The sequence below is a fragment of the Onychostruthus taczanowskii genome, unplaced genomic scaffold (genome assembly GCF_017590055.1).
Source record: "Onychostruthus taczanowskii isolate IOZ18803 unplaced genomic scaffold, ASM1759005v1 scaffold28, whole genome shotgun sequence".
NCBI classification, from domain to species: domain Eukaryota; kingdom Metazoa; phylum Chordata; class Aves; order Passeriformes; family Passeridae; genus Onychostruthus; species Onychostruthus taczanowskii.
Window position 1 is genome coordinate 1606495 of NW_024500128.1, and position 23169 is coordinate 1629663.

Here is a 23169-nt window from a genome sequence, read left to right on the forward strand (position 1 = left end):
TCAGCCCTGTTCCTGCCACTGGGTACCACTGGAAAGAGCCTGGGTCTATCCTCTTTGCCCTCTCTCTGTGATTATCTGTATATACTGGTAAGATCCCCCTCAGCTTTCTCTTCTCTGAGCTGAACAGTCCCAGCTCTCTCAGCCTTTACTCACAGGAGAGATGCTCCAGTTTCTTAACAGTTTTCATGGCACTTCTTTGGACTCTCTCCACATCTCTGGCAACGGGGAGCCCAGAGCTGGACACAGCACTCAGGTGTGGCCTCAGCAGCGCTGAGTAGAGAGGAAGGATCACCTCCCTTGACCTGCCCAATGCATCCCAACAAAAAAGTAGCTTTTCTGCTGCAAGGGCACATAGCTGGCTCATGTTCAATTTGGATACCATCAGCACTCACAGGCTTTTTGTCTTACAAGCCGCTTTCCAGCTGGGTGGCCCCCAGCATTTATTGGTGCAAGGGGTTCCTCATCCCCATGTTCAACATAAGGCAGCAGTGAGCCCTTGCAGGGAAAAAAAAAAATTAACATTTCCTTGGGCTGAATTAGTGTGTTGCCAGCAGGTCAAGAGAAAAATATAAACACTTCAAGGGAGGGTATTGGATCCATATCAATCATTGGGACACATTGCTTGTTACTGGCCTCGAACTAGATTTTGTGCCACAGATAACAGCCCTGAGGGCTCAGCTGTTCACTCAGTTTTCAATCCTTCTCATTGCCTGCTCATGTAGCCCACACTTCAGCTCCTCTGTGAGCATCTCTGGGAAGTCAAGGTATACAGTACCTACCGCCCTTAAGTGTACCAGAGTCAAGATTTCCTCTCATATTCTTTTATTGTTTGTTTATACATCAATATTCCTAATGAGGTATGGTTAACATTTTTAATAGAGAGTAAGTTAGACATTTGGCATTTATCAGTTAGTTCACTGGCCCTGAAATCAGCTATTCATTACTTCTCACACACTAGACCAGAAATCAGCCTTTAATACTGGGAAGACTGAGCAAGAAAAACACAGAAGCAACCAAGATCATGCTTTCTTTTTTACTTTGTTAACCTTTTCTCTTTATAAGTTCACTTCTTTGAGGTATCCTTGAGGATGTGTCTATGAGATGTCTGAAAGAACAGAGAATTATGGGCTGGTAATTGGAATGTCCTGTACCCCACAGTCCTTGAAAAAAAGAAACAAAAGTGCAGGGCATGAAAAGCTAAAATCACTAATAGAACAAAAGAAGGAATGTTGACACAATAAAAGACTATTCAGAGACAACAGCCTCCATTGCTACTTAGCTTTGAATAAACTCCAGATCAGGACCATCTTGTTTAATGAAAGAAACAAGGGGTCCTTTGGGGAAAAAAAAAAAAAAAAAAAAAAAAAAAAAAAAAAAAAAAAAAAAAAAAAAAAAAGGAAAGTTTTGGTGACACAGAACTAAAGACAAATGGAAATCATATATCAAATGATAAGTCATTAAGAGCAACTTAAAACTGTATATTAATTACATATTTTATCCCAGTGCATTTCCTTCTTTCAGACAAATGCCACATTCAAACTTAGGTATGTATACAAATAATTCACCTCTTTATATGAACATCCAAAAACTTCTAAATATCTGCCTTTAGAATAAGAGTTAAATTCCTTCTTTTTTTAAGATGTTCATTCTCAAAGCAGGAGTGTCATAGGAGACAATTATGAAATCTCAAAGTAAAATCCATCTTTCAAAGGGTAAAAAGTAGTACAGTTACATAATTCAAAAGGTAGAGTAATAAAATAATAACAACACAGGCAACTTCTTTCTAAAGATCTCAGAGAGCCGTACAAATATTGATGTAGATGTAAGCATTATAATTTATCTGGAAACAGGGAAACAGTTTCATTTTCATTTCAGAGATAAAAAAAGCACACAAAGGTTTACTTTTTAGCTCAGGGCCACTGTGCTCGGCCACTGTTTTCAAAACATAACCGAAAATTGCTCCAAAGCCAGATGACTTGCTTGCTGGATTGCATTCCATTCAGGAGTACTGTCTATCCATAAAATGGATCACCTTGTGCCCTACACTGACAAACAAAAGAAGTTATAAGTCTGTCAATACAATACCTTGGTAATGGAACATATATCATATACAATATGGAACAAATGAAAAGGTAAAGTTCTGAAAATATTTTGGTTTTTTGTTTTTTTTTTTCATTTTCTTACCTGCTTCTCTTACTGCAGGCAAGTGTGAACAGGGTTGTATAGAAAGACTTAATTCTCTGAAGAAATGCAGAGCAGAATCACCCAGATAAAATTAAATTCTAGTTTAAAAATGTGGCTGATAATGAAGTGAGAGGAAGAAGGTGAATGCTTACATGCACTCATTTTTTGTCAGTGCAGGACTGGATCCATTGCACAGCATTACATTCCAAGGTGAGAAGTAATCAGATTCTATCCCACATCTCTAATAATGGGATAACATACACACAGGGCAATACTGCAACACAATCAGCAACATTCTAGACTGGCTTCTCTAAAGAGGAACTATAAAGAGAGTAATCCACTGGCATTATGCTGAGATATTTCAATAGAAAAGAAAAGAAAAATTAAAAAAAAAAAAAAAGAAAAGAGGTGAAACTCTTGCTTGATATGGCATTAGTCACTGTTTTTATCTTTAAAACAGGATAAGGAATGAGGCACATCTAACGTTGGTTATTAACCTGTTTGTTAGCATTACACTGAATTTAGCAGTTTATTTAACAATCAAAGAATTATAATATCATTTGAATGTGACTCCTTAATCTAATGGCACTTGTGAATCCAATCTGTTGCTGAAGAAGCACTGCTTGTTCAGGTGACATTTGTGTGGAAGTAGCTTTAAATTTACAATTCTGTTTTTTCCAAAATGTCATGTATTTCTAAGCAACAAGAACAACACTAGATCCACGTGATTGTGCATTTTTTTTCCCAATTACCAGTCCAAAACACAGTGGGAAAAATAAGAGATGCTTGGCACAGCCTGAACATTGAATATCCCAGGATAATTCGGATGCTATTGCTTGAATGTTTTTACCTACCATCAATGATGAACACACAATTCTTTCTAGCCCTATAGATCATGTGTTTTGGTAGCTACTTTGTATTGCAAAAGAGTCAAGTAATATTAGAATGATTTAGTGGAAAATGTTTTGATTTGTTTTGAAGATAATGTAAAATTTTGACAGATCTCATAAACCAAAGCCAAAAGGGTCTGTATTTTAAAAAGCTATACCAAATTTTCATTTGCACTAACATCAGCCTGTTAATCTTTATACCAATTCTTCATTTCAGTAACACATGTAGAAGATTAACACACCCACATATATTCCTTTCCTATAATTTTTAGCCATTCACCTAACCAAAAAGACAGATCCTGAAGTGCACTGTAGTCAGAATTACATGGATCTTAACAGATCTAGGCACATATTTTGGTGGCCAGATAATAAGGAATTAGAAAATAGAGGTACAAAGGCTATCAATGTAGAAAACTGCAAATGGAGAGGTTTGTTTAAGGCTGTATCAGGAACTATGGGAGAGGAGATTAATTTTTTTAATTTTCCAATATTAGAAAAGATTCATTTGTATCTTAAAAAACAAACAGCAAATCAAATTGCATTTTTAGAAGTTCAATACACTATATGATTTCCTTTGTGTTTTCTAAATGCTGTACAGATTCTTCATCATCCTGTGTTTTCTCAGTTCTCTTATTTATTCCGCAGCAGAACAGTGTCAAGGCAAATCATATCAAGACACCTCCACAAAAAAAATGACCACGTATATTCAGAAGATATTAATAAATGTTACAACCTTGATTTATACAAGGCAGTGGCAGGGGGTTTTTTACATCTTGTACACTAAAGAGCAGTTTATTATAAAAATTCCAACTGCTTTCCATCTTATGACAGCAAGACCTTTCTTATATTTTGAGAAAAACCTTAAAAAGAAATGCATTGAGATATTAGTTTATGAGCTTTTTGATAATGTAAAGGCAAGAATATTCTCATTTCAACACAAATGAAAAATAATTTGGATCATCTGAGACTCAAAGCCCACACAATCTACTAGAGAGAAATCATATGAGAAAATGAAAAACAGGAAACAACTTCTGTGTCTAAGCTAAAATAGGTGGTATTTAGAAACAAGAACAAATCAGGTGTTTTACTTCAGATGTCATAGAAGTATTTTTCCTGCACAAGTTACAACATCATTAATTTACACAATATTCAGAAGGCAGAATTCCGAAAGAGAAGCATGCAAGGAAAAGCACCTCCCAACCAACATCCTGCCAATTAAGGTAATAGAGCTTTTACTATAGCTTACAGCTCTATAGAGCTGATAATGAAACCAACTTATGCCCCTCAACTGTTAGTATTTCAGATAAGTGCCATCAACTGATGATAGGAAAGCTGAGTCTTTGTCTCTGCACCTGGATAGTTTTCACCCAGCAGACACTTCATGAAAATGAGTATATTTCTGCAGAGAGTTCTAGTTTTACTAAGTGACCCCTTTTTTGCAAAAGAATGTTTCATCAGAGAATCATTACCCAAATTCTTGAGCATCCTTATAGAGATATTTTTTCCAAATACCATTTTTCATTAGGGTCCTTCCACAGAAAGATCGTAACATATTCTTAACAAAACAGTTACCCAAGACAGACAGAAAGAAAAAACACTTCAGGGAACATAATAACAGTGCACAAAGAGGACTTAGGAGCCTGCCTAGGAATGTATATTGAGCAGCAATCAATTGTCCACGGTATGCATTACACAGTTTGTAGATGGAGAGTTAGGAGCATTGCTTAATTTGGTCAAATATGGTCCCAAACCTGATCTCTGTTTTTTGAGTAGGCTGCATGGACAAACAAATTTTGCAGACCTGAAAAGTATATACTGAATCTGTCATAACTTTCTCATTGTTAAAGGTCCACCATAGGTCTCCAAATTCTTTTTTGGCACCTAATTGGAATGGTTAAGACTATAATGTCATTAAATGAGTCCAGAGACTATTCTCTGGCTGCCTATCCCACAGCACTTGACCCTGAGTCCCTCTGGGCCCCATAAACTGCCCTTTGAGCACAAGACATAATTATTTTTTACTATGTTTATTTTTTGCTCAAACCACCTGAAATAACATGTGAGTTGTGCATACAGCACCTCCAGTTTTGTTTGTTCTCTGTCTGCATAATTCTAAATCTAAAAATAGGACTTAAATAATCCTTCCATAATGATACATCACAGTGAAAGAGCAGGCAAAAGAATGAGTAGGTATTACCATGTACTACTGCTATGGCTGGTAGCTGTACTGTAATTAAAAATTGTTAATGGTTCTATTTTCAGTGTCTAATTCATAAATTTTATCATTTAATCTTAAAAGATAATGCCTTCATTTTAGTTCATTTACTTGAGTGAGTAATCCCAACTTGTGAAAAGAATCTTCTTAATGAGTCACATCAATAAAGAATTGGTCCCAAAATGAGAATAACTTTTACAGTGTAAACTTTAGCTGAAAGCTACATTTCTTTCTTTTCCCCCTCTACCTCTAAACAAAAAAGAACAGCGTCATCTGAACCAAAATGAAAACATGTACATGCTCTCAGTTAACCCTGGTTCTCTTTTCAGAATGAAACAGGAAATTTATCAAGTAAGCAATCATTATAGACTTATGATTTCTTTTGAAACAAACCTTTGAAATGTAGTTCAGGCATTTATCTTTGCTCACAATCAGTGGTCATTGCTCTTCTAATGCAAAATCCAAAAGATCTGATGGATAATATTGTATGAGATGCTGAATTTATACTCACACGATACAAACCCACACTCACTTCAAATCCTGTAGTAATTAGTCACACCCAAAAGAAATGTTGGTTCCTGCATAATGCCTGCATATCATGACTTCCTGTTGGCAAATAAGAGGCTTGTACACCTGCTATGAATGCCTATTTGATTATCTAAGATCTAATCTTCTTCACAACTGTCAGTCCCTCGGAGTACAAAAGAAATTCAGTCATTTTGGTGGAGATCTTATCTGTGTTTTTATGCTGTGGGATTTCCCAGATCCATAAGGTACCCCTTGCACTTAACACTTCACATTCCGTAACATTGTTGTTTTTCCTACAACATTATTATTATTTTGGTCACCATGTCACTATGCATGCCAGTGCATCCATAGAGGTCTGGTGTCACTTAGCATAGCACCGCATGGAAGTGCTAAATCACAGTGAAGAATGATGTTTCCTTGAGAGATATGAACTCCAGGCCAGCAAGTCAGAAAAAACAATCCGGTTTCTTCTGCCGAGGTGATCTGCTTCTGCTAACGAGAGATGTGTACATATTTTGTACACGGTAGGGAAAAGTTTATGCACCAATTGTGGTGACAGAAGGGTGCAACATTCAAGGTACTAGCAGTGCTACAGGGCTAATGCAAAGGCAGTCAAACCAATTTAAGATTCTGATGGTTTATCTTTCTTTGATCTGTTTATTTTAATGGGAATATTGAACTCATAAAACTAGAACAGGGCTTGTAAAAGCAAAGTTTGAGCCTGATGAGCTAAAATCCTGCCATGACAAGCCCGTCCCCCAGCTCAGTCCTTTTAGCAATGCAGGAAGCTGCTCTTATCCACACATCAATTTCAGACCACAAAGAACTTACAGGACAGAAATTAAACATTAAAAAAGCACAAGAAACCACAGACAACACTTCAGCAGTAGAATACAACAGAAAACTACATGAAGGAAAGTTTGACTCAGAGCTCAGTGGAAGAGGCCAAGACAAGAATGAGCAGAAGTGCTTAGGTGTGCTAGCAGCTAAAGCCTTGCTCAAGACAGCAGACATGGATACGTGGATTTTTAAAAAGTAGGTTAGGCATGTTTTTGAAAAACCTTCCCACCATTTAAATTCCAACAAATCATTTTTTTAAAAATTTAAAAATCAGGAGGCCTCTGGCTGAGACTCACAGGACTGAGGATTTAATTTTATTTATATATGTATATGCACTGAGCACCAAAGAGGCTTTGACAAAAAGCTAAAGTGTATTGGCTTGAATTATTGGAAGTTATTCCTGAGGCAAAGATTTTCTTCCAAGTCTTCAATTACAAAGAAACTGGCTGAAATGCTCTCAAAATTACCATATGATGAGAGAACGCACCAGTGGGGTGGATCCTTTGGAACAGCCTTGAAAGTCCCCAAGATTAGCAGCTTCCCTGATTTGTGACATAGGGTGAAAAACATGAATAGATTCAAAACTAAATTAATGCTTCCTCAGGCTAGAGAAAGGGCATTGATTTTGACCTGGAGGCAAAGCTGGATATTGGGAATGCAAGTATGGGATGGTACTGACCGCAGAGGAGGCAGAAATAAAACTCAGGGGGTTTTCTACAGCATCTACCAATTTCCAAGCTGGTATTCTGAAAGCCTTAGCACGTGCATTCACATGAAAACACTTTTAATAAATGTCTCAAGTTGTCATATGAACAGGTAGCAGAATTTATTGCTTATGAAGCAGTGAAACAGAAAAAGTGATCCAGTTACTGTACTGTTTGGACCTCAGTAGAACACAGTGCTTCCAAAGAGATGATGCTGATAAAAAGAAATAAACACAAAATTAATTCAAGGGTGGATAAGTCCAGCATTGTTTTTTTAAAGAGAACTGGCTTTAAAAGAAAATTTTTACATGTCCTCTGTCCAGTCTACAGTAAAATAGTTCATACAGAGCTTTGTGGGAAATTAATAAATAATGCTAGAGAAGAAAGATGTAAAAGAGGAACTGTTAGATGGAAAGGAAAAATGGAAATAGCCTGTTGGGTAGCTGACAGTTTGAAAGGGGCATTTTGACAGTGGAAGGGGCTTAATGGTACTTACTCAAGGATCAGTTCTGGGGTGAGTTGTTTTAAAATTTTCTTTCATGATCATGGCATACAAATAAGTGGTATGATGACTCAACAAAGAAGCATTGTCAACACAAAACAAAATTAAGTCACTGCAGATTAAAATTGGAATCATCTGAGGACAGGAGTAATGGAAAGAAGAGCTTGGACTAAAACACTATTTATATGAGGACCTAATTGCAAATGTTTTTGCCAGAAATTTAGGAAATTACTAGTGAAAAATAATTGAAAAAAAGGATCTATCTTGGCTATAAGGCACAGATTTATTAGAAAAATAGAATATCCTTCTTCTCTTGCACCACCATTTCTCCGAGAATAAATGTACAAGTACAGCACACACTCCCACTGCATGTGATGCCATTTCAGATATTCAGCTGAATAGACCCCCAGCCTGTGACAAGAATGAAGGCAAAATCAGGATGTATTTTTGAGGTATTTTCTGTGGACACAGAGAACCATGTGTGTCATTATTCGGCATTGGTAACCAGTGAAATTCTGTACTGCCATTAAATAAAAGGAAGATCAAGTCTCCACTTGAGAGGAGGCTACTAGGAAAAGAGACTCCTAGGAAACAAGATCATGGTTGGTATAATAGCAGAGTTCAGAACCTGAAGTTGCAGGTCTTGGCCAAACCCTTTTCCTTTGGCTGAAATGGCAGCCTTTGTTAGTCTGTCTCTATTGGAAGCAAAGTGACAGTTCTGAACTAGAAGCAAAAATCTTGTGGTGTAATTTTGCTTTGCTGCTTTTTTTCAGAGTTTTGGGTGGGTTTTTTTTTGTTTTGTTTTGGTTTTTTTTTGGTTTTTTTGTCTCAGTAGAGCACAGATATCCTAACAGGCTTTTTCAGAAAAGCTTTCCATTTATATTTACACGTTCATGCAGAACCAAGATTTCAAACATAGAATATATATTAACAAAATAACAACTCTGTTTGCACGGTCTGTGTTTCATGACACTGTAAAGGGTGCATTGTACCATTTTACGCTCAAGGGAAGAGCCATTAACTTCCAAATAGCTCACTGCTGCATTTTTACTGGTTTATACTTTAAATTTTTTTGCATTTAATCAAAATAAGAGTTTGTTAAATCTGTTATCCTGTCCTCCAGAGTAGCCATGGGCAGATAACTCATGAAACAGTGCAATAGTTTGAACTTTACTCCTTAATAAGGAGCAGCTTGATACCATGCTGATGCATAAAGTTCCTTCCTCACCTCTAGTAGGTAGAAGTTACATTACAATCTGAAAATTTAGATTCCAGATAATAACCATTGTTTGAATATTTCTAACACAAGCTACATCACTGTTAACTAGCAATACTCATCTAGAAACATGGACTATATATGACTTGTGAAAACTGATCAAGTCTGTCTACTCTCTTCTCTTATTTTTCCTGAGGCACAAGTGAGGAGGGAGCTGCCAGCCACCTGAATAGCTCTATGCCCAGTCTTCTTTTCCATCAGCCCAGCAGATGCTAGTCAGAGAAAAATGAGAAAATGTCAGTGAAAGGCTTCTGTGAAAGCAAACAGCAGGGACTGGGATAAATCAATGATTCTGGAGGTGGCATTGGAAAACAGCCAAAGCTTTTCTTGATAGATACGGACAAACATATGCTGCATGGAGAATCAGCAACATTTCCATTGCTGCAGGGAAGCACCACTTCCTGCAAGTATACCCAACCTCATTGATTTGGGCACGTTCAGTAAGCCCAGTTCCACAAGGACTAATCAAACTTAAGTGCAAATCCTCTGGTCAGTCCATTAGGTGCTGGACACGTGACTATGGAAAGCACCATGACACATGACCCAAGTGCTTTCACAGGAAGCTGTGCAGCCAGCTGTATCAAAACAACTGTGCATCACCAACATAAAAAAATAATCGGGGGGGGGGGGAAAGATTGTCCATATATTAAAGTACCAATCTAAAATTCAGTTTTGCTCTACATGAGATTCTGTCTGTGGTCCAAGGCAAATCATCTAGTGCTGCCGCAGTGCCAATTCTGTTCACTCGATTAGTGGAATGATAATACTTTTCTGCATTAGAGGCATTTTGTAAGGATCAATATGTTAAGGATTCTTAAATATTCAGATCAAATGTTATTGGATGATTAACCAAGTTAGCAAGAAAGGTTGCTATTTTTTTTCTGCCCCTTTTATTAATACTATGAGGTTCACTGCCTCAAATCTTGAGGGAGTGATGCCACATTTGTGTAAAAAGGATTTTCTGCTATCAGTTTAAAACTGAAAGGCTGTGATTTTATTGTGAACACTTTGTTCTTGAGTTCTGAGACAGTTAAATCAGTGCACCTCCTTGACCTTCTCTAAACCATTAATAATTTATACACCTCTTTCATTTCACCTTTTATTCATCTCTGTTGTTACGTAAATACCCTAATCTTTTTAATCTCTGCATGTATGGATCCTCTGATCCTTCTCATTATTATTCTCTATCTCCTGTTTCATTTCTGGCCTAAGTGAAATTAAGTGACCAAATTGAATGAATAGTCCAAATGGAAGGTTACTATTGTTTCATGTAAGATGTCTATAATACATTTGGTTTGTTTCAGGTTATTTTCTTTCTTTTCCCTTGTGTATGTAGGTGTTTTCAATGGGAAGTCCACATTAAGAGTATAGTCTTTTCTCTGAATATAGCTGCTGATCATTTAGGATTTCTCTGGCTGAACAAGCAGGTCTAATAATTTTTTTCCACTGTCCGCTAATCTTTTCTTACTTTATCAGCTGCTGTTGGACTACAGACTTCCAAACAGTAGCTCTCTGCATTCTGCACCGTGGTGTTCTCTCCATTTTGCTCTTACTAACTTATTCTGTCTCTCCTTTGTCAACACAGCTTTTTCCTAAGATTTGCTCCAAAATCTTGGGTTTTTTTCCATTTTATTTGTTATGCAAATATTTAGGATCCCACCCTATCTTGTATTGCTGCCTTATGCCATTGTTTTGCATTAATCCAAACCTGACCATCTGGGCACAACATGAAGACCTTCACTCACCCATTTCACTGTTCTGTGTTTAGCTTTGCATTCCCTTATCTGCCCCCATAGACTCTCTTGCTTATCTGTTAGGATCTTTTCCTGTCTGCCTTCCTCTCTGTTTTGCATTAAATCAACAGTCTCCTGCCTGTCTGTACAGCACACCAACTGTGCTGTACCATCATTTTTTGCTACCCATGAAGAAGGTGCCCTTGTATTCCAAGTCCTGTTGATGCCAATTTTGTTAAATCCAGCTGTAGCAGTGTGGACTATTTTGTGAGTAATCTCAGGCCAAACACATACTTTGCAAAAACATCCCTAGGGCTCCTTAGGCAGAGTTCCTGCCTGCATGTCCTTCATCAGGCACTCCCAAGAAATGTGTGTCGTCTTTTATGGGTGACTGTTACCAGAAGTAAAATCAATTCTCACCTTCTGCCAGAACTGAGATTGGTAAATGCTGTATCACATATTGTCTTTGAATTCATCATCCAGTAGTATACATGCCCTCAATTAGATATTTATGTCTATAAATATAGAATATATATATATATATAAATTTATTATGAAGTGAGTACAATATGTACTCACTTCACTGACTTCAGAAAGCTTTTACTACCTTTGATCACTTTGTAGACATTCTTCCTAAATCTAAAGCAAGCAGCTCTCTGACCAGACCTATGATGTCTCTCATTTCATATATGAACTGCTGTCCATTTCATGCCAACTCCTCTGATTATGACTCAATTGTCTATTAAAAAAAAAAAAAAAAAAAAAAAAAGTGCCTACCACACAGCACACCCATCATCTCTCTCGTGTAAGAAACAGCTTCATTCATTACATGGTACTCACAATCTGGTCAATGCCAGGTTACAGACTTTTTTGTAGACATTCTTCCTAAATCTAACCACTTTTTAGGCTCAGCTATCAGCTGGAATGGAATTGGTTGCCAGCCTAATAATATATCTTCAAACATTATTTGACATTAATACAAATACATACATATATATAGATATATTAGTTTGAGGATCATGGCAATCAGTTCAATAGGCTTCATTCATTACCCATACTGCTGCTCCACTATGATGTTAGTTTCAGCTTCGGGATAAGGAGTTCTAGTCCTTATACCTGTCCACAGGGTGGGCACTTGTTTTTTCTACTTTTCATGCCACTTTCTAATGCCTGCCCTAAACCACAGTATCAGCCTCAAGGTCTCCTAATTCATCACTTTCTTTATTGTGAGCCAGAAGACTGGTTTGGGCTTTTTTCCTAGTAGCCACTACAACTTTGATACTTTCCCAGGAGAATGCCACAGTCATGATTAGTGGAAGTGTTGCTGTTGCACAGGATAGCCTTTCCTGACAGTCTTTCCCATAAGAAACTTGTCTGCCATATACAAATACGTCATTAACAAGGAATCTTTAATGTTTCCAGACTTTCTGGGGCTACAAGACTCCTCAGCTCTTGTTATAATTTCCCCTTCTGCTTGGCTTTGAGTAGAAAATAACAAGATGCACAACAGCCTCTTGTCCATGATCTCCTTCTGTGGGGTCACATTACTCAATAAGCACTTTTATCAGTCTTCCCAGTGTTTCAGATACAACAGCATCTTATTTGCTTCTCTTCCATCTTTTCCCAGAAAGATGGCAAAGAAAACCTTTACTGTAATTTTCTCATCTTTACTCCTTTGTGCACATGCTCAATTACATTTTTAACCACTTCATTGTTTGTGTAGGTAATTTTGTCTGGAAATCCACCACTAAATTTTTTTAAGTCTCCCCAGACCACCTGTTCATTCCCAGTTTTGTTTTCCATTTAATAATATTTGAAGGGGAAGGTGTGTCTCTCTGCAATTATTGCTGCTGACACATTTCTGCACCACATACTGGACAATAGCACCAGAAGACTCCATGTTTATAACACCAACCTGGCTTTTTAACAAGCTATTTACACAGATGCTGAGGCTGCAATTAACAGCAAAGCCACATGCATGCAGATTAGCTTATGTGTGGTCTTTCAGATCTCACTGCAACCCATGTTCTTTCCCCTGGTTTCACACAGATTACTGCACTCAGTTACCTTTATTTACTTTCCCAGCCTAAGGAATTGTACGTGATTTAACAGCAGCTAGAGAAGTCAGATGCTGAGCACTTATCAGTAGTGGTGGCAGCTGTTAGTCCAATAAATCTGTCTCTTCCAGCTTGGCTGGAAAATACCTTATATTTAGGTACTCACTTAAGCAAGACTGAAAATATGTAAAACAGAATTCCTTTCAAACAAGCCAATTTTAAGTATTAGCTTTCACAACTTTATTTACTTCCTAGGAAACTAAATTTTTGAAACTTTGTGCTCATGTTGCACGTACAATACAAAAATACACAGATAAAATAAGCAGATTTGAGAACTGATGAGCTTTACTTGAATTCATCACTGTCTTTTTAGATCTTATCTCACTTGAACTGTGTCAACCATCGGGGACATCCAAAAAGACTGTGCCTGATAAAGCAGTATATTATGCTGATAGAAGAACCTTTAGCATACCGAAATTTACTCTTTGATCATAGACTATGACGGTATCGCCAAGAAAAGGATAAAAGGTACATTTAAAATGACTTTAGGTTAAATATTTATACACTACTATTTCTAAATTGAAATGCATATAGAGATGTTCTAAAACATATGACTTACTAAAAATAAACTCTAAGCGCTTCCTCTAGTGTTTGACTCAAGCAGCTAAACATAGCAAAATATATCACAATATTTTGATAGAGTATTAAAACATGACCATGAAAATGCGTTCTCTACTGTGCAGAGCTCTTTAGTTATTAATCTAGAAACGTCCCCTGATAATTCAGGCCAGTCTGAAATAATATGGCATTTTAGACCTCGTGCTTAAGCACTGTGTTCCTCACTGTAAGCCAGCAATTAAAGATTCATTTCACATTCAAAAATTAAACAGCTATAAATGTACGATACAGCACCAATTACAAAATGAAGACTATATTGCCTTTAAGAAAATCCAGCTGGTTTTCATTCATCCAAATATGTTCAAACTTACTTAAAAATTAGTATCTATGTAAGGGCATATCGTATTTTTCCAGAAGAGACATAGCATGTTTCCTTATTTCACACTGCAGAAGTTGCCACATCTGCTCACCTCAGAAATCATACAGATGTTCATGCACTGTATCAAGGTATATATTTCAAGGAGAAAATTTAACTGCCTGGGTGTCACACTTTAATTCAGTATAGCTAAAGCAGGAAGATGAGACTATTTTAAAATTTTCTCAGTTAATTGATTGATGAATAACAGCTTCCAAGAGCAGACCTTTATTCATCTCATTTCATATACCCTGATCTGAAATTCACTTGGATTACCTCAGGTCATAAAAAAATTATAACTAAGGACACACTGAAGTATGCACTGCACACTGCATACTTGCATTTTCTATTTTCTAGCATTTTTCTGGGATTTTCATTTACTGGAGATACATGACCAGACTGCCTATTTGTACAAAACTGCTTTTAGAGCTTGAGTCAAGAACTATTAGAAGTAAGTATTTTCCTGCAGTGTTTCTGTGCAGGGCAGTAACAACATGGTACTATTTCTCTCTCTCTCAGGAGAGAGAAGCTTTTTACAACTCTCCAACATAAACAAATGTGAAAGCTTCTCAGTTCCAACTATATCAATATCTATAAATATAGATATTGATACAAAAATTTCCATTCTTTCTTCCAGATTAGCTTTCCTGCCCAAGAGCTTATACAATTCAAAAAGTGTTTGCTAAAATGATAGCTATATAGGCACAAATATTTTAGCAATAAAAGAGCACCAGCATGAAGTCTGAAACATAAAATCTATACATATCATAACTTATTGTGGATCTATCCAACTTTATCACTGCTGAAAGGTTTTAAAATGTTGAATCCCTTTCATTTGTGCAACTCCAGCAAGCATATATACACATCAACTCTTTCAATTACAAATACCTAATACCAAGCAGCCAAATTGTCTAAATAGTAAAAAGGACATTTAAGTGGGCTTTGAGATAGTAAGAGTCAATTAGAAACATAATAAAAGCATAAAGCTTTGGAACACAGTTCAAAATATATCTCCTTAAAGAATGGTCTATCTTGCACCTGGTTTGAACTGGGCAGAGCCCTGTACAGAACAGACATGTTTTTCACAGGGACACACGCATTCTACACTGGGTAGGTGTGACACACACTGACTACAGTCAGCTGCTCCTCACTAGGCAACCAATGGCAGACAAAAATATACAGCTTGAATGAGCAAACATTCAACCTCTGAATTACTAGAGGAAAAAATGAAATTCACAAAGAACTCAGGGTTGTTCATTCATCGTAATCTTAAATGCGCTCTGTTCATACAGATTTTTATTTTAAAAGGAACAGTTGTTCAAAAATAAATAAATGTTTTGCAACAGAACTTCATCACCTCTGATACTGATCAGTGTTGTCTTTTGTCACAAGAGTAAAGGAGTATGAGCAGTTTTACGCAGACCACATCAGGTAAATATTATCAACATCCATATATATTTAACCAAACTGAATTCTTTTTTTCTTACTGATTTTGGTGTCCACCAGTATTGCAGCATACACCACAGTTGAGACAGCAATGATATACAGAGCATCACCATACAATTTCAGAAGGTTTTAAGCACCTGCCCATACAAAGTAACACCATACCACATCCAAAGGCTTCTGGCATCTGCCCATACCACCACATCACTTCAGAAGGCTGCAAGTGTCTGCCCTTCTTGCCCTTTGGCACAACCTTTTACACCCTTATCATTCATGCATTGCACCTGTGTGCCCTGTGCTCCCTTTGGTGATTGGCCAGTTCACCTGGACACTCCATGTCTCTTTGCTTTCAGTGCTGTTCACCTGCTTTTCACAGTTGTAGCCCATTAGGGATGAGGCTCAGCCACAGCCCCACTCCCAATTACCACAAACTGTGTACCTACACATTAGCTCTATGGATAGACCTTCCTTTTTTGTCTTCTAGAATGTCCATAACACTATTGGGAAATTAATTTCTAAATTATGAACTAGGCAGGAACTTTTGTAACAAATAGTGGGTTTTAAAACCTCGGGTTTTTGGAAGTCAGTTTTTAACATTAATGTGAACTGTCATGGCAAGGGGTTTGTTGGGCACAGCTGGAGCAAAGAGAACAAGCAAAGCACAGAACAATAACATTACAGAAGAGGACATTATTGAACAGAAGAGATAAAACAGAATGCCAAAAAAATTATGATGTGAGGAACCAGAAGGTTTAAGAAACTATGAACTTCAAAATTACTGTTTTACTTATAGATTGGTGAGAAAGTAAGTTGTCAGCTAACTGGTAGCATCTCAACAACTGTGTAGCAATTGCCTAAAGTTCAGACTCAAGCTGAATTTGTCACTTCTTCACAGCACTTCCCTGCAAAAGCCTACTCAAGGGTCAGCTTTACAGCAACACGACTAGTGCATCTAGCAGAGACACCCCGTGTATTTTTGAGAGCACATAAGCTTTCTTCAGGCATGTGCTGCAGGATGCTGTGACTGATTTGCCCACAGAATGCATCATATCATGGAGGTCAGCAAAATGAACTCATCTTCTATGAGCTTGCAACTGCAGCTTGTAACAGAGACATACAATTTCAAGGTTTCAAAGCATTCTGGGGCCATGTAGCTCACATTAAATGTGTAGGTACAGCCAGAAGCTATAACAGCTGTAATATCTTTGTATCTACCTGCTAAATTACATAAAGTATCTAATAAGAAGTTCACATGGCCAAATATCGCTCTACTTGCTCTGATAACTGTTACCCAGATATTTATCCTTTCTTAGTTTGTTGCTTTTCTTCATGATCTGAAGTTGCTTCAGGGGAGGTTTAGGTTGGATATTAGGAAAAGGTTTCTCACCCAGAGGGTGGTCAGGCACTGAACAGGCTCCCCAGGAAGTGGCCACAGCAGCACTCTTGACAGAGTTCAAGAAGCATTTGGACAACGCTCTCAGGCACATGGTGTGACTCTTGGGGATGGTGCTATATTGGGCCGGGAGTAGAACTTGATGATCCTTGTGGGTCCCTTCCAACACAACTCATTCTGTGATTAAGGATGAGTTTCAAAAAGAATTTCAAGGCTTTATTATGAGGATCCTATTAAATACTCAAGACCTTGCATTCAAAACTGTTTGGAAAAGAGACAGTTTTGTGACATAGGTTTGCTATAGTCCTAAGTTTTGGGGTATTTGAGTTTGTTGTAATTAAAAGCAAACAAAAACAAACAACAACAAAAATAAAAGGCAACACAAAACCAGTAGGTTACACCATCTACAAAATACTTCTTCAATGTATTAAACAGGTGAGATTATTTAAAATTATCTAACCTGTAGCTCTGGCACCTATTCTTTTCCTTTCTTCTTTTTTCTTCTTTGGAGTTGGGAAGGTAGTTAGAAATGAGCTCTTGCCCATTTTAATCACATCTTCCCTTCACAATCAACCAACACAGTCAGCAGTACTGGCAAAGAAAAGAATACATTTTAAGAGGCAGCAAGCTTACTTGCAAACCCTCATCAATCTCATTTCTGTTTAATTATTTTTCTGGAAAAAATATTTTTATGTCACCACTATATCCTTGCAACAATTATTATCTTCAGCTGTCTTTACTTATTTCTGTAAACTAATGCTTTTTATTAATAAATAAAAGTGGGATTGAATAAAAAAAATGCTGGCAAAGCTAGCAAAAAAAAAAAAAAGCCTTTGAAGAAAAATATTCTGGTGATCATTATCCTTAGATACCATATTAAAGGCCTTCTCTTTTATTCATCTTAACCCTGCAGACAAGTGGTAACTGCTTCCAGAGAGCAGTGGAATGGAGGTGCCACAATATTAGCAGTATCACAGCAAGTAGCAGACAGGCTCTGGTGTGACAGAATAATAATAGAAAATACATCTATTTCAGAGAAGAAATATACTAATTTGTAGTCAGCTCCACTTGGAGAGATAGTGAAAACAATTCCTTAAACTGGCTTCCTAAGGAAGATGGTAGGTTATTAGCTCACTGCCTCTTTCTCAAGAGGCGCAAACAAGTCCATTACACAGAAGAACGACAAAGTTGTTTTTGAAGAAGGGTAGTTAACTATCTCTTCTAATACTAATATCACTTGACTCTTCATCTCACCTGCATCTCACAGCACTTTGTGAAAGCTGCATTTTATAGTCCCTTTCAGCAAGGGAATTAAAAACCAAAGCGTTTGTCAAAGTGAGAATGCCTCTGAGGAACCACAAAAGAGGAAAAAGCATGCCCAAAGTGTTTCTCTTCCTGACAAGAAGATTCATTTCCTTGTCCTCATGCTTCCAAGCTCATACCTGGAGTATGTTCCACACCAGAGTAATAGAGAGAAGGGTAAAGTCAAGCAGACCGATTGAAAGGAAGTGGTGAGGAGACAATAAGGATCTGTAAAACATTGAAAAAAGTATATTCTGATAGAACAGCATGTGGAAAATTTGTACAGTTGAGAGGGCCTAGACCCAAAGGCAAAGATAGTGACCTGTCAGCCACCCATGGAAGAAGACCACAGATATGACAACCCTACACTGCACTACACAGTTAGCTCTAGTGGGGAATGTGCACCTGTTGCACAATGAGTAACATTCCACCACAACCTAGGGGACAAAATAAAGAAGCACCTAACGGAAGCTATTAGGAAATTTAGTGGGCAACAGGTAATTCCCAACCCTGCAGACCAGGGTTTTCTTTTCCTCCATCTGCTAAATGAGAAAAGGCGCTATTAGGCTCCCAGCAAGAGGAAGACAGTTGTGATCCACCTGTTTAAATACAGAAGTGTATTTCTTTCCCTTATGTCATTACTCTTCTACAGAGGTCAAGGAATGCAAGAAAAACTCTCTGCTGTGCAATTGACCAAAGCAGAATACAGAGCTCCTCTTCCAAAAATCCTTTAAGCAATGCCTTTTCTAATGGAGTCTATAATCTACCATATGGAGGTGACAGTAGACACCGCATTGGCTCAATTTCAGCAATTATCTGGAAAACACTTTTTCAGCCACTAAATCAAGTTTGAAAAAAAGCTAAATAGTTCTCAGTAGTAAGTCTCTGCCCTCCTCCTGTGTTTTAGGCCTCCTGGAAACGGTGATTGCATGTGTCACCCCAAAAAATCTACTCGCTCTTAGACAGGTCTTCACCATCCCTAGAGTCATATTTCATATTTAAAATTCATCCCTTTGGATTTAGTCAGGATTTTAAATATGGAACAGTGTCCCAGTTGTTGCATATTTGGTTCAGAATTCCTGTGAACCATAAATTACAGGGTTTGAGACAGAGCTATTCATGAATGTTTATATGTATCATCTGATTCCAAGTCTGACCACAGATTTCCTTACTGCTGCTATGATGTGTTTCATGGGAATCCTTTTAATACAATTTAATTTCTTAGCTACCACTTCCTTCACACCAAGGTGAAAAGAAGTGAAAAACTGAAAAAACTGGTAGGTACCCCAGCAGTGCAATTTTCAGATAATCTCTATGTTTAAATGAACAACAAGGACAAAACCATTTATTTCTGAGATTTTTAATTCCAGACACCCTTGAGCCTTTCAAAATAAATTGCACACTAGAAATAAAGCAAAATACAGTAGATCAGTTTATCTTTCCTATAGTAGGACTCTATTCTATGCAATACTCCTGCCTGTTTAGTAATGTGGGAAAGACTGCAATTTGCTGTTGTTCCAGTCACAAGTAACACAAGTCCCTGCTGAGAACTGCAAGTCTGTTAAAAATCTCTTACAGAGATACATGCCCTTTAGAGAAATGCTGTGCAAGAGGCTTGAAGGGTTTAGTTACTACTCTGCCATGTAGAACATAGCACATAACTTTGAAAACAGTAGTCTTTTCACAAGACATTAATTCTATCACCTTGTATTAATTCTATCACAAAATATTTAACTCTGCCTGGCCAGTCTCCCCTATGTCTTAAGCCTGTACAAGTATTTGCATTTATTCTGTTTTGAAATAAAGAACACCTAAGGTGGTCACTGAACATGGATGGGACATATAACATCTTCTTTCTAATAGCACATGGTCTTTTGCATCAAAGAATTGTTTAAAATCTCCAAATTCTTAAATATTGGTAAACTACACCTAGACAATTTGATTAAAATGTATAGCCAAAAACCTACTACAAGACAAAAATTTTTGTCCTAGAAAATTGCAGATTTAATTTGGAAGACGTATAAGTCTTACTGTTAAAAATAATCTCTCCAAAACCAACATAAACATCCAAGTAAACTTCTCTTTAATTTTAATATTGCTTGATCGCTGTTGTCACCAAGAGACATAGTCATGGGCCATGAAGTCACATCACCTTAACTATTGAAAAGTTTATATTTACTACATAATTGAGTTTACTTGTGCATTGTCAAAGGCAATTTTTAAAGGCTTCAGGGCAGAAAACTGAACAGTTGATGCTATGAAAAATGAGATAAATGTCTGGTGTCTGCCCATAATACAGTAAAATCCAGCAGCATTCTTCCACAGTTAACAATATTATGAAAAAAAAACCAAACCATATTCGCATAAAATTATGCTTGTCTCCCATATAATCACTTTTCTTATTTGCACACTTCTAAATACACCATCTCTACATCTTCATTTTTCTAAGGAGAATACACTGGGGGTTTTTGCCTCCCCACCAAACCTGAACTGTCTTTAATTTGGTAGAGTTAAGATTCATGTGTGGAAAAAAGGAAAAAAGAAAAGTCTCTACATTATTCACTGTAGCCAGTGCTTGACATGACTACAGAACTGGGAAAAAAACATAACTTAAAATTGCATGTGCTTTCATACTGTGACATTATATTACCAGGTGGTGATAAAACATGACTCTATGGGAAATTATGATACACCTTCACCAACACAGAAAATGTTAGGTGCTTTGGAACAGTGTCACTTGCTGTTTCGAGAAAGAAAAATTCTAATTTATCAGGAAATTTACAGGGTGGCTGCATCCAACACTGAAGAAAATTACTTGAAAATAGTTTCAACTTCACTGCCCAGAGCATACATTAAATGCATTATCTGTAGTGAGCTCTGCTGCAGCTCTAAATTTAGTGAAATGTGGTTTTCACCGAGGCTAATGAAACTGGTAATCCCTATGGAGAGTGAAATTTCAGCATTTTCCTTATTCAGTGGCTTCTCATTTTCCACCTAGACCACCTCAGGCTATGATTTATCAGAGCTCAGATGTTAGGTTTGAGGGCCTTTTTAAATGTGGGTAGTAAACCTTTTTGGAAAACTTGGCTCCCAAGGAAGAAACGATGATACCTGCCACCCTGATTTTTTAAGATTTTCTAAGCCTTCCGAGGTTTGCATTCTTGTATCAAACTTTCTCACACACTCTCTGTAAACAACTTATTGTTTTGCATTCTTTTATGGAGGAGGAAAAACTTGATGGACTGTTGGTTTGTCCAGTGTCCCTGGAGAGGTGGCACTTTCACCCTCCAATCCTCTGTCACCTTTAGAAATCTATAAATGTTGGAGTCAGAAAATAAACTTCCCTTTTTCCTACCTTGAAAGAAAAAAAAAAAAAAAGTGGTTCAATGAAGGGCTGTGGCCAGGGCATTCCAGTATTTTCTCTGAGTTGTTTCATGACTGTCAATGGATTTTTTGATGATTCTTGTGATTTTCTTTAGCAGTTCTTTGTTTCAGAATTCTGCAAGCCTGTTCCAGGACCAAAAGGGACTTCCAGAGATGTCAAAGAGGAACATCTTCAGTCCATGGACTCTGTCCTGAAACTCAGCTGTTTAGACTTGAAACAATAAACTTTCTTTGCATGAGTTTTTTGCATTTTCTTATATTTTGAGATTGTTTTAGTGATATGATAGAATTTGATGTTCTACAGGTGAAGAATTTCCCTGAATGTTCTACAAGCGAAGAATTTCCCTGACCATTCCACATCAGCAGTTGATTGAAGTTTTGATTAGCAACAGATGATCCTCAAGAAATGTTTGTTCTCTCTTCTGCAAGGGCCCGGTAGAAGAAATTACAAGCATTCATTTTTCTATTTAATTTAATAAATTTTAAAGGGTGAAATGTAGCTATGATATTTTATTAAAAAACCTTTCCTAGGATTTTTCCCCTCCTGAGGAGCTGGGAGCCTCAGGAAAGAAATGTAAACAATTACTATCTGCTGCTGTAGAATGCAACAGGTGCATCTTCCATTGGTCCATGTGGATTGTTTTCCATTGATGACCAATCACAGCCACCTGTGCCGAGGCTGTGAGCAGTCACAGGATTTTTGTTATGCATTCTATTCTATTCCTGTTCTTTATAACCTTCTGATCTTTCTTTTCTCTCTGTTCTTTTAGTATAGTTTTAATGTAGTATTTTAATATAATATATAATAAATCAGCCTTCTGAGAAAAATAGAGTCAAGCCTTGTGTCTCCACACATGGGGTGTTCACCTCAACAGATACCATTGCACTATTATAAACTCAGTTGGTACCTAGCCACTGAAACTGTCTTCTTTTGACCAAGACCTAAAATACAAGTGTAATTAGCAGAAGACTTTCAAAATATTATTGGGGTGTTGGTTTTCAGTTGGGGTTTTGTGGGTTTTTTCCCAGAAACATCTAAATGTACTCCTATTTCAGTGATCCCTAAAATTGGAGTGATACATGGCAATTGGCATAAGGTCAGCAGGAGCAAACCTAGTCTACCAAAAATTTTCAGAGAAGTCTAACTTAGCCATGTGAGTGGGATTGTTTTGTCCTGTGGCCAGGGTGGTTTCCATCCAAGATTAAGAGCTCTAATGTGGAATTTACTGTATCATCATGTTAGTGTTTGTACACAGATTCAAAGATCAAAAAGTCCCATTTGATGCTTAGTAATCTCTAGATTAAGACATTTCAAAATCAGGTTCTACATGTGAGCTAGATGTTCTCACTCCCACTCTAGCTAGTGGAGAACTGATCAATGTAGTTGGTAGAATCCAAAAGCAATTCAGCTCAAAAGTCTCTTCTGAATTTGGCAGCTCATAAAACCAGCATAGTTAAAAGCACTGTTTCTGTGGCCAATTTTATACAAATGATGGATGCATCTGTCCACCCACTTCATTACTTTCAACTACTCAACCCGAATGACCAGGGATGCATGCTGTTGTGGTGTAACCTCAGTCAGCAACTTAGTCACATGTTCATTCCCCCCTGGTGGGATGGGGGAGAAAATCAGAAGAGAAAAAGCGAGAAAATTTATGAGTTGAGATAAAGACAAATCAATAAGG